Source organism: Macrotis lagotis, chromosome 1, assembly GCF_037893015.1.
Source record: "Macrotis lagotis isolate mMagLag1 chromosome 1, bilby.v1.9.chrom.fasta, whole genome shotgun sequence".
Classification (NCBI taxonomy): domain Eukaryota; kingdom Metazoa; phylum Chordata; class Mammalia; order Peramelemorphia; family Peramelidae; genus Macrotis; species Macrotis lagotis.
The window spans coordinates 246,143,447-246,162,471 of NC_133658.1; the positions used below are offsets into that span (position 1 = coordinate 246,143,447).

The window sequence follows — 19,025 nt, forward strand, 5'->3', positions numbered from 1 at the left end:
TCTCAGACACTTAATAATTACCTAGCTGTGTGGCCTTGGGCAAACCACTTAACCCCAATTGCCTTGCAAAAACCTAAAAAAAAATCTATTTCATCAACATTTAAAAATATTTTTGCTCAAAGGACTATAAAATCATACATACCCTTTGACCAAGCAATACTACTACTAGCTCTCCCATTGCATCCAAGGATATTTCTTGTTGTCCTCATTCATATCTGGCCACTGTACTTAGATGACCTTAGAGGAGAAAGTGTGATCAATGACTCTGCAAGCCATCTCTCATGTAAATCCAATCCATTTGCAAGCACATCCCTGATGTCACTGTTCTCTTCCAGAGCAAAACACAAACAACCACAACTGCTACTAGATCTATATCTCAAAGCAATAAAAAACATAAGGAAAACAGACATATTTGTACAAAAATATTCACAACAATTCTTTTAGTGGTAGCAAATAATTGGAAATATGGGAGATATCTATCAATTAAGGAATGACTGAACAAATTATGGTAGATTATTGTGATAGAATACTATAAGAAAAGATTAGCAGTGTTCTGGTTCTGTTTACTTCATACAACATCAGTTCATGTAAGTCTTTCCAGGCTTTTCTGAAGTTTGCTCATTTATGATATCTTAAAAAAAATTTCTTATTTATTTAAGTCAATGGGATTAAGTGACTTACCCAAAGTCACACAGCTAGACAATTATTAAGTGTTTATGGTCAAATTTGAATTCAGGTCTCCTGACTCCAAGACCGGTGCTCCATCCACCATGCTACCTAGCTGTCCTAATTCATGGTATCTTATAGAACAGCAATACTCCATCACATTCATAAACCACAATCTGTTCCACCTTATCCCAATTGATGAACATCCACTCAATTTCTAGTTCTTTGCCACTAAAAAAAGCAGTTATAACTATTTTTGTTCATGTGGATCTTTTCCTTTTTTTTAAATGATCTCTTTGGGACACAAACCTAGTAGTGGTATTGCTGCATCAACCAATACACAAAATTTTATTGCTCTTTGGGCATAGTTCCAAATAGTTCTACAGAATGATTGGATCAGTTCACAACTCTACCAACAGTATGTTAGTGTCCTAGCTTTTTCATATCCCCTTTAACATTGATCATTTTTCTTTTTTGTCATATTGGCCAAACTGATAGGTATGTTAGGTGGTGTCTCAGAATTGTTTTAATGTGCATTTTGTCTTATCAATAATGATTTAGAGTATTTTTCATATGATTATAGACAGCTTTAATTTCTTCACCTGAAAACTACCTGTTCCTATCCTTTAACCATTTATCAATTGGGGAATGACTTGTATTCTTATAAATCTGACTCAGTTCCCTATTTAGTTTAGAAAGGAGTCCTTTATTAGAAACACTAGCTGTAAATTTTTTTTTCTCAGCTTTCTGCATTCCTTTAAATCTTGATCACATTGGTTTTATTTGTGGAAAACTTTTTAATTAAATGTAATCAAAATTATTCATTTTGTATTGTATAATATTCTCTATCTCTTCTTTGGTCATAAACTCCTTCCGTTATCAGATTAACTATTCCTTGTCCTCCTAATTGCTTTATGGCATCACCCTTTATGCCTTAATCCAGTACCCATTATCTTAGTCTATGGAAAGTTCCTGCCACATTATTTTTCATTCTTCCCAGCAGATTTTGTCAAATAGTGAATTCTTAGCCCAGAAGTTGGAGTCTTTGGATTTATCAAAATATAGATTATTATAGTCATTTTCTACTGTTTCTTTTGTACCTAATCTACTCTACTGATTCATCACTCTATTTTTTATCCAGTACAAACTATTTTGATGACAGCTACTTTATAATGTAATTTTAGATCCGGTATGGTTAGGCCACCTTCCTTTACATTTTTTTCATTAATTCTCTTGATATTCTTATTTTTTAATTTTTTTTAGTTTTTGCAAGGCAATGGGGCTAAGTGGCTTGCCCAAGGCCACACAGCTAGGTAATTATTAAGTGTCTGAGGCCAGATTTGAACTCAGGTACTCCTGACTCCAGGGCCAGTGCTCTATCCACTGTACCACCTAGCCACCCCTCTCTTGATATTCTTAACCCTTTGTTGCTCCAGAGGAATTTTGCAGTTTTTTTCTAGCTCCATAAAATTTTTTGTATGCTTAATTAGTATGGCACTGAATAAATCATTTAATTTAGGTAGAATTGTCATTTTTCTTTTATTAGCTCAGCCTTCTCATGAGCAATTGATATTTTCCCAGATATTTAGAACTGATTTTACTTGTATGAAAAGTGTTTTGTAATTGTTTTCATATACTTTTAGGATTTGTCTTGGCATATAGATTCCCAAGTATTTTATGTTATCTAACTTTAAATGGAATTTCCCTTTCTATCTCTTGCTGCTATGTATTGTTGGTAATATATAGAAATGCTGATGATTTATTTGGCTTTATTTTATATCCCACAACTTTGCTGAAGTTGTTTATATTCACATAGTTTTTAAGGTAATTTTCTAGGATTCTCTAAGTATACCATCATATTATTTGCAAAGAATGAGAGTTTTGTTTTCTCATTGCTTATTCTAATTCCTTTAGTTTCCTTTTCTTCTCTTATTGCTAAAGCTAACATTTCTAATACTATATTGAATTATAGTAATGATAATAGGCATTCTTGTTTCACTCCTCTTATTGGTAATGCTTTTAGCTTAACCCCATTACATATAATGGTTGAAGATGGCTTAGACAGATATTGCCTTTTCATTTTAAGGAAAACTTTATTCCTATGTTCTCTAGTGTTTTTAAATAGAATTGGTGCTGTATTTTGTCAAAAAATTTTCATGTTCTATTGAAATAATCATATGATTTCTGTTAGTTTAGTTATTGATATGGTCAATTAAGCTGATAATTTTCTTAATATTGAACCAACCCTGCATTCCTAGTATATATACCTGATCATAGTATATTGTTCTAGTGATAATTTGTTCTAATCTCTTTGCTGGTTAACAATTATTCTTACATGTAATTGAGGAAAAATAAAATGTTGACATTAAAAATATTTAACAGTTTTATAGTTGCCTTTTTTTTTATTTTGATGTTGCCATCTCCAAATCCCTTCTTGTAACAAAGAAAAAAAATTTAAGTAAATTCAACTTCATGTGATATTTGTAGAAGGTAAGTAGTAAAACATTCAGAATCCTTGCCTTTCACTGAGAGGAAAAAATGTATTTCCTTATTAATCCGCATTCATTCATAAGTCTTCAAGGTTTGTTTTTTTAGTGTTTTAAAAAAATCATTTACATTATTGTAGTCTTTGTACATACTATTCTCTTGGTTCTACTTTCCCTCCTCTGAATAAGTTCAGTCTTTCCTTGTAAGAATTCAGGCTTGGCATCAATATCACATAATACCATATAATTCCACATAATACAAACACCTGACTTCTCTGGGCCTCAATTTTCTCACCTGTAAAAAAAAGGTAACCTCTGAGGTCCCTTCTCACTCTAAATCTATAAAACTAAGTATATAGAAATTCCTCATACTTGTAATTTCATTGTTGTATAATAATATGCTATTACATTCACATACTAACATTTGTTCAGTCATTTTCTAATTACTGGGCATCAATTTCATTGATAGTTTCAAATGCCTCACTAGATTCAAGACATTCACAGAATTGCATGAGCCTATCAACTCATCACTGTATGATTACTAAGTGACAGACAGTGCAGAAGACCAAGCCTCAAAGGTCCTGGAATAAGTCTGTGCCTTTGCCACTAACAGATTATATGATCCCTCTGGGTCTTAGTATCCTCACCTATATTAGGGGTTTGGATTAGATAGTATCTCATACATCTGCCAATTTTAATATCTGTAGCATAAAAATTATGAATGGTAAAAATAATAGCTAGCATTTATATGGTGCTTAAAATATACCAGGCCAGGGGCGGCTAGGTGGCACAGTAGATAGAGTGCTGGCCTTGGAGTCAGGAGTACCTGAGTTCAAATCTGGCCTCAGACACTTAATAATTGCCTAGCTGTGTGGCCTTGGGTAAGCCACTTAACCCCATTGCCTTGCAAAAACTAAATAAAATAAAATAAAATAAAATATGCCAGGCCCTTATCTCATTTGATCCTCACAACAATCCTGAAAAGATATCTCTGTTTTACAGATGAAGAAACTGAGATAAACAGAGGTTAAATGACTTAACCATTGTCAGACAGTTAGTAATTGCCTGAGGCTAGATTCAAATTCAGGTTTTCCTGATGGTGAGGAGCTGCTTCTGGCAATGTCACATTGGTCAATTTCAACAACTTTATTTTTTTTTTGTCTTTTATTAAAGATTTTATTTGAGTTTTATAATTTTCCCCCAATCTTACTCCCCCCCCCACAGAAAGCAATCTGTCAGTCTTTACTTTGTTTCCATGTTGTACATTGATCCAAATTGAGTGTGATGAGAGAGAAATCATATCCTTAAAGAAGAAACATAAAGTATAAGAGATAACAAGATCAGACAATAAGATATCTGTTTTTTTTTCCCTAAATTAAAGGGAATAGTCCTTGAACTTTGTTCAAACTCCATGATTCTTTATCTGGATACAGATGGTATTCTCCATTGCAGACAGCCCCAAATTGTCCCTGATCAACAACTTACTTTAAAATGAATTAAAAATGAATGTGTTCTGTGCACCCATGGAGACTGTAAACATTAGTTTAACTCATTTCATTATTACTAAGTTTCATGAAAATTCATGTGATTCTGCTCTGCTATGTTATAGATGGTGATAACTAAATAAAAATTTTAAAATAGTGATTATTTATTTAATGGTAAAAAGGGAATGGGAAGGGTATAAAGGAGCATCTAAAGAATGTGGAAGGTATGAACAAGGGGAGTGGGATGAAAGAAGGAAAGAAGGAAATGAAAAAAGGAAGAAGGAAGAGTAGAAGAGAGGAAGGAAACAAAAAACAATAGAAAGAAAAGGGGAAAATTCATTATTCTCTTAGTAAGAAAACCCCTCCCCCCAATACCAAGGTATTGTTTAAGTCATATCTGAATCATTCAGGGTTTTCTTGGTGAAGATATTGGGATGGTTTGCCTTTTCCTTCTCTAGTTCATTTTTAAAGATTAGGAAACTGAGACAAAGTAAAGTGATTTGTCCAGGGTCATATATAGCTAGGAAAGGTCTCATGTCATATCTGAACTCAGGAATGGATTCCAGGCAGGGCACTCTATCCACTGTGCCACCTAGTTGCCCTGAGCTTTTATTCACAACTTGCTCCTGATAGTTTTGGGGTGAAAGTTGTTTGAAATAGAGAAGATACTTCTCTAGCAAGAGACCTGAGTTCTAACATTAACCCTTTTCTTAGAAGCAGCTAGGTGGCTCAACAGATAGATTGTTAGACTTAAAGTCAGGAAAAACTGAGTTCAAATCCAACCTCTGCTACTCTTTTTGTGACCCTGGGCAAGTCACTTAACCTCCATCAATTTCCTCATCTGTAAAATGAGAACAACAACAATAATAACATAACTCCCAGGCTTGTGATGATAAATGAGGTAATGTGTTATACTACATAAATGCTAGCTGATATTTTTATTAGTTTCACAGACTTAGAATGTAATACTTAAAAGATTCTGGAAGATTTGGGTTCAAATCTCCCATGGGAGGTACTCATACTAGCCATAAAATCCTGGGCAATTCACTTATATTCCTTGAGATTCCAAGAAGTTGCTTATAAAATGATGGGATTGGATTAAACATTCCTTCTAGTACTATCCTGGCAGATTCTAATGACACAAAAATGGTGGATTGGTAGTCAGAGGGTAAACACCTGGGAAACCAAAGCTTGGGAGCTTACTGATGAAGGAGAGGTCAAGAGAGGAGCAGAGATTTGATGTGGATACCCTGCTGTAGTGGTCGGTAGAAGGGAGCGGAGAAGAGGGAAGGTGCTTGCCAGTGAGAGGAGGCCTCCACATTTCTCACCAGCTCTCAGCCTGGGGATAAAAATACCAGATTGCAAAATCAGCCGTTAATCTTGTTGCTAGGTAGAGTTCAGACCCTGAATTGTGATTTTGTTCTAAGTTTGGCTGAAAAGCACTTTCCTGGGACTGAAACAATCACCCACATTCAGGCTCCTGAGATCTCAGAACAAGGGATAGGGAGAAAAGGGGGCATTTAGATGATTACTTGCCAAAAATTCAATCTCTCTCTCTCTCTCTCTCTCTCTCTCTCTCTCTCTCATTTATATCTATATCTATATCTATATCTAGATATATATATACATAGATATAAATATAGATATACATAATTTATCTTTCTCACACACTCACACATGCAATCCCCTCCCACCTTGTAATGAGGGAGACAAGATATTTGTTCAAATGATTTGAATTATGATGTCAAATAGTAATAGAGGAATAGAGCATATTTCCGGGGAAAGATGAAAAAATTCAATTAAATGTGTTGTGTTTAAAGTGTCAATAGGATATCCAGGTAACATAGAAAGGAGAAAGTTTGGGGCTAGAAGATTATATTTGGGAAGTATTCACCCAAAGGTGATTAGTTCAAAATGTAAAAGTGTTTGAGATTGTCAAAGATAAAAGTGCAATAAGATGCCTCTAGTCAGAGTGGTGGTGCTATCCCTTGTCTAGGTCAATATGTTGATTGGGTTTACTTAAGTGTATTCATTTGTTACAAGGGAGGACTTTTTTGAGTTGAAAGGAGGTTAAGTAGGTCATTGGGAAGTGGTAGTAAGAAAAAGAGCATCACTTACACATTTAAATGTGGAGGAAAAGGCAGAAAACAGAAAATAGCCAATGAGTCCAATCTGTATAAGTAGGTACAGAATGTTTGGATGATATAATCTTCATGGAGACTTTGGAGCAAGACATGGTAACTAGTGTGAGATGTTGGACCATTGATAAGTTGCATAAATGGAAATGAGGTGCATTAAAAAAGGAATTAGTCAGACAAGGGTCAGTCTCTTGGGGCTTCTTCCTGACTTGCTGGCACTGCTCTCCTTTCCCAGGTCTGGGAAAGTCTCCATCTCTTTCTTAACCCAGAGTCAGCATGAAGTTGAGTGAGTAGAGTCCCACTCTTGCTTCTAGTTCTATTGTATTCACTCTTTCTAGCTCCTAAGCAAGGAGATTGGAGATGATTATGACCTTGAAGGACATGAAAGTTTAGGAGAGGAGGTTATTGAAGTCAATCCAGGTTTTTTAGTGGTCAATCAGTCTAGCATCAATGGGAATAATCTCTGGAATGAAGACTAATGCTAGCTGATGGGGGACACATATCTAAGTTATGCCACATTTGAATGGGAACTTGCTGGGATATATATTATGTAGAGACTGGTAAGTTTGAATCTATTCTTCTACAAACAAAGTAAGAGAGGAGAAAGTGTACCCATTTTGGGTATTTGTGAGAGAAAATGTTTGTATTACTCTTTTTGAAATATCTTTAAAGTAAATTCTTTTGAAAAAACTAATTGATGTTAATTGGTTAAATGGAACTGAAATATTAATCACTGGGGTTAACCATAAGAGAGAGTCACACCAGAATAGGATCCTGAGACAAGAGCACTTCAGTTATTTTTTTTTCAGTTGTGTCCATTCTTTGTGATCCCATTCGGGGTCTAAGACCAGAGAAAAGAGAAAACCCACGTTCATTTCTAGAGCACCTTGCCAAACTTCCTTTCATTGACACTATGGGAAAAATTTGGTATAACTGACAACCAAGTGTCTTCTACCCTCACATTTATTGTTTAGGTCTATCACTTCCTCCTCTTCCTTCAGTTTGAAGGTTCTTAGTGTAACAGATATGTGATAAAGGCTTCTTTAATTTCTCTTAGAGTGAAAGTTCCTTTTCAGCTACATAAAGTTGTCCATGCTCTGCTTGTAGTCCAATGGAGGCCTTCTTCTTACCTCCCAATGACACTAGTTTTTGGAATTAGCTAAATTTACTACTTCCTGAGCACATTTTTTTTGGCCTCAGGTGGTTTTGTCCCCCCTCCAGTTAATTTCTATTATTCATAGAGGCAGCCACAGGGAAATAGAGGGGTAGTCATTAGAGAGCTGGTCTCACAGTCTGTAAGTGTTCAAACACAAGTCTTGTCTATGACACATATATAAGCTGAGTGACCCTGGGTATGTTACTTGAATGTTTCAGTACCTTAGGAAACTCTCTTATAATATAAATTATAGAACAGGTACAGATCTGCATGACTGAAGTGAGCTTCCTCAACTAGAATTTTCCCCAAGAAATCTGGTAAGGATTTTAGAGAAAGTGCCTAATCTAATCTTGGACTTGACTTGGACATTTTCAATGATGGGTAGCTCATTACTTCCTAAGATAAGATGTTCCGTTTCCTGACTGCATTTTCATTAGGCCTTGCTGCCTGGAATACTTTCCTCCTTATTTCTGCCTCCTGGTATACTCAACTTCAAGTTCCATGCTCTATACTATTTCCACTTATCTGTTCTCCACCTAGGAGAAAATGGGAACAACAATAGCTTTATATTAACTCTAGAAAGTAAGGGCTATTATTATCCCATTTTATAGTTGAGGAAACTAATGATCAGAGAGGTTGAATGATTCCTCTAAGATCATAGTGCTAATAAATACTTGAAGTAAGATTTGAACCCAGGGTTTCCTTATTCCAAGTCCTGAACTCTATCCATTATGCTATTCTGTTGATATTAAGAATCTGTAAATTTAGATCTGGCAGGGACCTCAGAAGTCATCATATTCAACCCCTTTGTTATATAGAAGAGGGAACTTAGGCTTAGATGAGAAAAATGACTTGCGTATTGTGTCAGGGCTCTGAGCCCAGGTCCTCAGAACACATTCAGTTTTTTTGTCACAATGTATCTCAGACATCTAGTCTGGCCATTGTCAGGAATATCTAAACATGTCTCTTCTGGGAGTCCTGACAATGCCCAGGAGTCTCAAGAGAGATCAGAATTTTACCAAAAAGAAACTCACTAATGAGAGTTTCTTTTGAAGTTATGGGACCACAGGGTCACGCTTAAAGACCTAGAGATATTGAAGCAAAAACAATGCTTTAAGGAGGTATGGGATGACTGGAAGGGAGATTTGAAATGCAAACCAGCAGTCACAAAGGCCAGTGCTGCTATTTTGGGTGGTGTTTCCATTTCAATGGATCAAATTACAGGACAGCTGGGAAAGAACAGTCCTGCCCAACAAAATTAGGACCCCAATGAAAATATTGTCCTCAGCATGGGCATCCTGAGACTTGGTTCAATATGATCCATTCTGATCTGTTCTTGATCCACTCCCAACAAGTATTTATGAAGGACTCACAAGGTTCAAGATATTGGCACACCAATACAAAAACAGAATGAAAAATAACCCTACCCTCAAGCAGCTTATATTCTACTAGTGGGTTTAAGAAGGGGGATGTTTACAGCATGTAAACACAAAAATAAACACATGATAATTTGAAGACAGAGAATGCTTCATCAAAGAGATAATATTTGAATTGGAGTCTTGAGGGATGCTAGGGATTCTAAGAACATTGAAAAGGGAGTGAATATATTTCAGCAAAAGTATGTGAAACATTCTATTAAGGTATTGACTGAATCTTTTTTTAAGGAAATTTATGCTAAGGGAAAACTCAATTGTAAAGTGTTATTTTTTTTCATCAGAGAACTATGGGAATTAAATAATTAAAAAAAGATGACAAAACTTTATTTTAAAAATACAAACTCTGTAGTAGAACCAGAAAAACATTGTACACACTAACAGCAATATTGGGTGATGATCAACTATGATGGACTTGTTCATTTCTCAGCAGTATAATAATCAAAGACAAATTCAAATTGTGATGGAAAAAAGCACCCATATTCAGAGAAGGAACTATGGAGTTTAAATGCAGACCGAAGCTCACTGTCTTCAATGTTAAAAGTTATCTTATGTATTTTGTGTTTTTTCTCACTCTATTTTTTTTTCTGTTTTGATTTGATTCTTCTTTCACATCATGATTAATATGGATTTATGATTAACATAGTTAGAAATGTAGAATCTTTCTTAGCTTGCTTTCTGTCAGGGAGGGGGGAGGGAGAAAATATGAAACTCAAACCTTACAAAAAATGATTATTGAAAACTATCATTGCATATAGTTGGAAAAATAAATAAATAAAACATTTTAAAAAATACAAACTTTGAAAGAGAGACACAAGATATTTATTTCTTTGAGATAGTAGAATGAGTCCAGGCATACCTAGATACTTTGTATGTCCCCTAGGATTCTAAGAGTGAGGGATATCCTGTGTAAAAATTATGGAGGTGAGAGGTAGCCAGTGTTTTAAGGCAATTCTGAGACAACCAAAATAAGGGATACATAATTAAAAGGCTCTTGGTGCCACAAACCAAGGAGCCATCTGATCTGGACTCAGTAAGACTTGAACTCAAATCCAGGCTCAGACACTTAGCAGCAGTGTGACCCTGGGCAAATCACAATTCTGATTGCTTCAATTTTCTTATCTGTATAATGGAGATAAATAATGTCATCAGGGTTGTTAAAATGGTCAAATGAGATAATATTTGTAAAGTACTTAGCACTGTAACTCCTTATCCCTTCTTCCTCTTCTTCTTACATCATTATCCATAAAGAATCACCAAACTTTCACTCCCCAGTTGATACCCTGGTAGGCTCTTGGAAATAGGATGAAATCTTTCTAGTCAACTTCTTCATCAAAGAGGAATTAGTGTGGGGTGGCTAGGTGGTGTAGTGGATAAAGCACTGGCCCTGGAGTCAGGAGTACCTGGGTTCAAATCCAGTCTCAGACACTTAATAATTACCTAGCTGTGTGGCCTTGGGCAAGTCACTTAACCCTGTTTTCCTTGCAAAAACCTTAAAAAAAAGAGAGAGAGGAATTAGTGAGTATCCCTCCTTACAGAGTCACAGGTTAAATGAATATGTTGGGGGTAAATGATGCCCCAGTGAAACACAGCCAGGATAGCATATGGAGAGGGAGAAAGAAGATGAGATTTGGAGTTAAGACATCCATATTCTGTTCAGTTATTTGTTAAGTGTTGGATGTCCCTAGAGGAGGGCAGAATTCAGGCTATAAAGGGGGAGTCACATAAATGGAAGATAAAAGTTTACTTTTTATTTGGTGTTTTGCTAGTTACAACTTCACCCTGCCAGTGGATCTGTGATTCACTGATGTGTGGCTATTCCCTACAATAATTTACAATGGTCTACAACAATGTAGATTGCATCCCACCCTGTGTGATTCTTGTCCATGTCCTCCCATAGGAATGTCATATGGGGTCCACTCAGTATAATAGGGACCCTCTTTGTTTGTTCTCCACACCAGTAGTGTGTCCTCAGGAAGTCCACTGGTTTTTCCTTGCTTTTAGCATATGACCAGTCCAAACTTCTGTTTGGTTCTTGTAATTCTTTGATGACATCCTCTACCACTTGTTCCAAAAGCCTTAATAGTGATGCAATATGACTAATTCATAAATGATACTTCATAGTCTTTTGGGTCATTTTCTTTCTTTTTTTAATTGATATTTTATTTTAATTTTCCGATTACATGTTATAGAAGTTTTTCAACATTCATTTACAACCATGTAAGTTACACAATTTTCTTCCATCCTCCCTTCCCCCAGCAATCTAAAGAACATTGTACATGTACATTTGTGTTTAATATGTTTACATATTAGTCATTTTCTGCATGAGGAATTAGAACTAAGGGAAAAGAAAATCATGGGATAGGAAGGAAAAATATAAGAAAAATTTTTAAAAGAGAACTACAGATTTTGGTTTTATTTTGTTTTATTTTCTTCATCTAAATGTGGTTAGCGTTGTCCATAACAGGTCTCTTTTTAGGTCATTTTCAACACAATTCTTTGTAGACTGCACATTTCCATGACTTGTAGACCTACAATATCATATAGAATATGGTAGTAAAAATATAAGCCTTTGCTTCAGGGACAAAAAAGAATGATTTGCAAACCAACTTATATATCTAACATTAATAACTGCTTATTGGCCCAAGGAACTAGGGTACTATATGTATTCATCTCCTTAAAGGGCTTCTTTTAATTCTGAATCCATGCATGTGGTCAAACTAGGTTCAGCTCTGGAGGAACCTGGCCTCTTATAAGAGGTATTAAAATTTTTTCAAATTCTTTGGCTCATTATACCTCAAATACAGGGCCCCAGGAACAATTGACTTAAGGTTTAGGTTTTGGCTCATGCCTAGGTTCATGTATTCCCCCAAAGGGGAAAATATAAAGATATTAAATATACAATTGGAATCAGGTATGGGACAGGTATTTATTTCCTATATACAAAAGAACTGCTAAGTATAAAACACTCATAAGGCTAATTGAAAGAAAGAATTAAAACCTGATAACTAACTTAAATTATTTCATCTATTGTTCTCTCTCAAGAAGTTGATCTTCATCAAAACATCGAACAGCTTGTAGGAGGTAAATAGATATTAATCACACTTCAGCTGGACTCTGTACTGTCCCCAACACAGTCCACCTCCAAAAGCCAACGAGGCCCCGTGACTCACCACTATTTCTCTCCACTCATATTCTTATTTCCTAGCCCTCTGTGAATTTAAGTTAGGTCAGGGCATAATAGGCTTGTGGAATTGGCTTTCAAGAAAAAAGATGCTTTCCAGACATAATTTTGTCCCATGGAGTGTGTCCCATAGAAGAGGAACCAAATTAGGTGTGGGCCCAGCCCACTTCTTTCCAGTAATACCATCAAGGGATCCCAGAAGAGGCCAGTGGAAAAAAAATCTCCTTTCCTTGTTCTCCAGGAGATGCAGAAGTAGGACCCAGACTAATTCTGAAGCAAGGATTCAACTCAGTCTACCAATTATCAACCAGATTCTCAAAGTATAGTAGAGTTGCAAATCAGGGAAAAGAGCCCTGGGAGGTAGACCTGGATGAGAGGCCATGAGCTTATTATTTTTGTAAAAAGGTAGCCACAGAACAATAGAGACATGACTTTGGAGTAAGAGGATACAGGTTCAAATCTTACCTCTCTTGCCTTTTTGTTGTTGAGTAAATTGTTTGCCATCTCTAGACTCCAGGGTCCTCTTCTATAAAATGAGATGGTTACCCTAGATGATCTTCTATGATAATGCAGTTTAAGTCTAAAATCCTGTTTTCTGTTGTAAATCTGCCAGTCCTTAAAATATTTGAAAGTAACTATTATGTTTCCCAACTGTCTCCTATCATGTCTTCTCTTTTTTTTCTAATTCTAATAATGATTTTGCAGAACTATATCTACCTTTTCGGATACCAGTGGCCAGGAATGGTCTAATTCTTCTTGCTAAAGTTGCTCTGAGAGCTGGAAGAGAAGGCAGATCTGTCCTGTGCAGAACAACTACCCAATTAAACTATGTGGGCATATGCAATTTTGGTAAAGATCATAGTTCTGCTTCCAGAGAGCCACAGGCCCAATGGAAGGTAATCAACCTTCCTTGATCATGAGATCTGATCAGTCACCTAGAAATTTTAGAGGCTTCCACCAGAGGGCAGAAGCATGGCTGTCTAGGGAGCACCAGATGTCATGACCTTCCTGGGTACTCTCAAAAATGAATTCAGATAACCCCTCCTAGGTCAAAGCTGGTCTTCCACTGTGGGTGGCCTGGGATGAGGAGTGATGGTATATTGGTGATGTTGATACCAAACCAAGCTCAGCTCTGGATTCTGGGTCATGGAGGAAGCGGCTCCCTCCTTATCTTCATTGGCATGGGTTCCTGAGTCCACCAAGCCACCAGGATATCTGAATCTGCTTACTGTATGCTAAGTCCTGTGTTGGGCTGCTCAGTCTTCATTAGTCTTGCTCTCTCACCACTGATGCAGCTGCAGCCTTTGTTCTCAACTCTGCCAGGGCTCTGAGTCCTCTTGGCTCTGGGTAAATGGTGACTCAAGCTAAGAAGGAAGCAGTTGAGCTCCTCCACCAGGCAGTGATGCTTTAGACATTTGGAAACTGTATCAGACAGCTAGTGGGCTTTTCATCTGTTGGGGGGCAGCATGGCATGAAGAGAACAGGAAGGAATTCCAAGCCTTTCAGCTGGCATCCCTTTCTTCCACCCCCTACTTCCTACTTTGGTAGTTCAAACTTGTGTGCTCTAGCTTTTAAGAGTTTTTATATCTGGTCAGTGTTTTATCTCCCTCTAATCCCCATGATGTGCCATCACAGTCAGGCAGGAGGTCCTTCATCACACCATTCTTGTTCTGGGAAAGTGGATTTAAAATCAAGATATCTGGATTAAAATCCTGATTCTGCCACTTATTACCACCAAGACACTCCTTCTTTTTCAGGGCCTCAGTTTCCTTATATAAAAAAAAGAAGTCATGTGGCAAGTGACTCTCTTTCACTAGATTTCCAGTTAGGGAGGGAGAAAGGAAGAAGTATTTGGAGAATGTCCATTTGTGGCAAGTAGAGCAGGGCTTATCAACTGGGAGCCCCTGAGCAGGATCCTGGCTGCCTTTTACACTTTTTATTTCCTCTCAGAATAAATTGAGTAAATGATCTCTAAAGTTCTTTCTAGCTCTAAATATGTGATGCTATGTTTCCATTGTCATGCCTCTGCTGAGACTGCTATGATGTTGCAGAACCAGTGTTCATTCTGGGTTCAGAGGAGTTTGAGTCCTAAGTGTCATTTCCTAGTTATGTAACATTGGATATGTCACTTATAACCTTTCTGAGTTTAGTTCCTAGTTACAAGTTCATAAAATGGAGTTACAATACTTCCACTTACCTACTCCATAGTATGGAAGGAATGAATGAGATCACTTCTGCGTGACCCAGACTTACACAAAGCTGTTCTCCTTAATTGTAGCTAACCAGGTGTGCTAGCTGAGTACTTTGACACTTTGGGGATAATAATACCCCCACCCCCCACTTCAGTTCATGTCTGACTCATAGATGAAGGACTTTGAGATGACAGAAATAGGAAGAACAATCTTTAAAAGTGGATCTTTAAAAGAGAATAACTCCATCCCTGGATTTCTCTTCTTTCAACTCTCCCTGGTGGCAAGTGACTCTCTTTCACTAGATTTCCAACTGAGGAGGGAATAAGGAAGAGGTATATGGAAACTGTACACTTGGCAGCTGGGGAGGGGGGAACTCAACTGGAAGCACTCGAGTAGGATCTGGGTTGCCTTTTACACTTTGTGTTTCTTTTCCAGGGTAAACTGAATTCAGTCTCAAGATGGACACGTTCAGGTGTGGAGGTGACCTTCTGAATCTCCTCAATTTCGAGTTCCTGGGTCCATTAGATGGAGCAAGCCAATGTCAGGGAATGTTTCTGCACCGACATAGAAGGCTATATATGCCCAAAAGGAGGAGCCCAAGTCTTGGTCTGACAGTTGACTCAATCAGGATATTTCCTTATTCATTTCAGTACTGATATTTGGCAGCAAAGGTGCCAAAAGAGTAAGTGTGTGGTAACTGACTGTCCACTCTAATAAGAGAAGTAGGAGAAAACTCATGTGTGAAATTTATGTGTCCAAATGAGATTTATTAAAGTATAGCAGTAACAATCCATTTTCTTAGAACAGAATATAGGAAGGAGAAAAGAGTGGGAGCTTGGAAATGGAAGAAGTGGAAACTGAATCATAAGTCTGGCATCTTTAAGATATCTGGGAAGCAAAGTCAAGTGGATTAGTGTGTATCAAGGATAAAAGGATAGCATGGGGATGAGGTCACATAATACTTTAAATGTTATATCTGTCAGGATCCTATGCCAAAGACCTCCCCTCTTTTTAACTCCTTTCTTTATACTTTTAGGAGACACTGTTTTCCAGAACTAAGTTTCACAAGCAAGCTTTACCCTAAGTTTGGAATAACAATAATCCTTTGCACTCACCCTCTGATGGATGAACCCCCCTGCAGAAAAATTCCATAATTGTCTCATACCTTTCCTGAGTTTGGACAAACACCTGCAGGACCCTTGTTTCCATTCTTAAATCCCTGCTATGAATCAAACTCCCTTCATTGTTGCTGTTACCTCTTCACTGTCACTGCTACAACTTACTGTGAAGTCACTAGTATATGTATCAAGGTTTGACCTCACTGTAGTGAATCTCCTCCTCAGAAGAGACCCAGGCAAGCAGGTCTACTTTCCCTTCTCCATTGGAATAAAGAAATCTTTTTGCTTATAACTACTGTAAGCTCTTTGGTTTTATTTTATTTTTCAGAGTTAACAGTTGTTGTGATTACTTCTGTGAACAGTTTGGTATTTTTTTTTAAAGAATTAATAGTGGTTGCATTATCTTTATGACTCTTTGTTCATTTATTTTCAAATTTGACATCTCTGATCCTTGAAGTAATAGGGAACCACTGGAGCTTACTAAATAGGGGAAATGAAATGGGAAGAACTAGGCTAAAGGAAAATGATTTTGGTAGTTGTATGGAAGATAGATTAGAGTAGAAAGAAAATCTAGGTAGGAAAACCAATTAGAAGCCATTACAATAGTTCCAGTAAGAAGTTATCAGTAGCTGAGCTGTGGTAGTGGACTGTGTGAGTGAAGAGAAGAAAGATTACACTGTAATCAATTACTGTAGAAGTTTATAGAATACAAGTTGACTGAAGGCAGAGACAGTTACAGTTTTTGTTTTTGTCTCCCTTTGCATTCCTAGGATTGATATAGGGTCTTGCAAATAGTAGGCACTTAATAACTATTTATTGAATTACTTTGAAATTGGGTGGGGGAGAGTCCTAACTAGGAACTTTTGTTCCTAGGGCAAGTGATATAAACCATGCCTTGGACAAATGACATGAAGTGTGCCTGTGATTGAGGAAGCAGCAGAAAATCACTCTATGGTGGAAAATGAGAGATACTCAATCACCAATCCTCAGTCACTGAGGGAGTCAGAGGGAGCAGAGGGGTAAGAGGAAGGAGCCCATCCTTCCCCTTACCCCCAATCTAGTAGCTTCCTATTTTAACTAATTAATCTTTCCAACTAGATGCTAAGCATTGTTCTTTTTAGCTGATGAAGAACCCTCTAAATTTGGCATCCTGGGACAAAGCCCTGATCACCCCTACCTAGTTATGGCTGCTGCTGGTGTCACACCACCAGTAGGTGAAAGGAAAAGATTGTTGCAACTAGACTTAGTGCATAGCTATCCTAAGGCTTTCTAGTTTTGTTGTTAAGTCTTATATTTTCATATTTTAAGAGAGTGGGGAGACATTTTCAAGGTGATGATTGGGGTTGTTTCCATAGTTATTACTAATTAGCATGTATTTTGAGTCAGGATGCTGTGGAGAACAAATGAAGAAATGAATGAATATGACAAAAATATGAAGTCTTCCTCTCCTAAGATAGGGGAATTTCATAATTTGATGACCCTGCTAGATATTTCACTAGAAAAGAAGTGGGTTAGTCATGTGCTAAGAGTAAGAAATAACCCCTGAGCTGATCATGTACTCTAAGTATCCACAAAATGTCAAGAAATCTACAGGCAGCACCCAGACTTATGTATACTCTTGGTGGAGCATTTATAGGAGGACATAACTAAGAGTCACAGAATAAGAACATATGGATGGGTTAAAATTAGTATATTTGAAGAGAGCACCTACATTCAATGAGAGAGCAATAGTTATAATTGACATTTATATAGTGTTTTAGGAGCAGTTAGGGGTGTAGCAGATAGATCGCCAGCCCTGGAGTCAGGAGGTCCAGAGTGCAAATTCAGTTCAGATACTAGCTATGTGACCCTGGGCAACTCACTTCACTTAGCTTGCCTCAGGTTCCACATCTGTGAAATGAACTGGGGAAAAACTGGCAAATGACTCTGGTATCTTTGCCAAGAAAACCTCAAAAGGTCCATGGAGAATTGGACACGACTGAAGTGACTTAGCAACTGGACATGACTGAAACGACTCAATAACAACAATAGGGTTTTAAAGTTTGCACTATATAAACAAAAGGCTTGTCTCCCATCTCATTGATCCTCATAGCAATCCTGTAAAAGCAGTGTTATTAATATTCATATTTCCTTAGATGAGGAAACTCTTTGAGGACCAAATAATTTAGTCTTGCTTGTTGGTCTTTCTACCACAAATTCCTCCCCCCCATTCTTGTCTATCCTCCATTCAGTTTTAGAGGTTTCCTAAAGCATAGGCCTGACCATGTCATTCTTCCCCATCTCTACCTGTCAAATTGTTCAGTAAACTCCTGAGGCTCCCTCTCAGTGGATAGAACACTAGTCCTGAAGTCAGGAGGACCTGAGTTCAAATCTGATCTCAAACACTTGACACTTGGGCAAGTCATATAACCCTGATTGCCTCCCATCCAGGGCCATCTCCACTTGTCCCAAATCATATCTGACCACTGGATCTAGATGACTTTAGAGCAAAAAGTGAGGCTGGTAACTTAGTACAGCACCCCCCCACTCAAATTCGATTCATATATTTGTCATGGTATCACCTCCCTGAAGTCATGGTCCTCTTTGAGGACAAACACCAACATCATCATTATAATCATCTTCATCACCATCATCATCATCACTTCACAAACAAATACAAAATCTGTTGGCATTCAAAGCCCTTTATAAAACACCCCACCCCAATCCCAGTGGTTCCAGTCTTTTTCTACCTTACACCCCTCCATGCAGTTTTTGGGCCAGTGACACTGGCTTTGCTATTTCTAGAATAAGATATTTCAATTCTCAACTCCAGGCATTTCTCTGGCTATCCCCCTGTATTTGGTATGTTCATCTTCCTCATCTCCACCCCCTGACTTCTTTCAAGTGTCAACTAAAATCTCATCTATAGGAAGCAATTTCCCAATTCCCCTGAATTTTAAAGCCTTCCTTTTTTTGATTATTTCCTATACATTCTGGTTTGTGGGGATTGTTTCCATATTGCCTTTTTGTTATTTTGTGAGTGCCTTGAGGGCAGGAACTCTTTTTTGCCCTTCAGGGCCTGGCTCATAATAGGCACTTAATAAATGCTCTTTGATTGACTGACTGAGGGTCACATAGCTAGCAAGTATCAGGGGCAAGATTTGAATCCAGTTTTCCCTAACTCCACGC

General features: G+C 37.4%; 1 long non-coding RNA gene across 2 annotated transcripts; it reads right to left on the bottom strand.

Moving 5' to 3' along the window:
- Positions 1–11,770: 11,770 nt before the first annotated feature.
- On the bottom strand, positions 11,771–16,020 carry LOC141515586 (uncharacterized). 2 transcript variants are annotated; one of them, XR_012476364.1, is made up of 3 exons: positions 15,905–16,020; positions 13,013–13,162; positions 11,771–11,894 (listed from the first exon to the last, which is right to left on the bottom strand). It is a non-coding gene; the product is annotated as an uncharacterized LOC141515586 (long non-coding RNA). The 2 variants fall into 2 exon arrangements; XR_012476363.1 differs by having other exon boundaries at positions 13,013–14,217.
- Between the last annotated feature and the right edge of the window lie 3,005 nt (positions 16,021–19,025).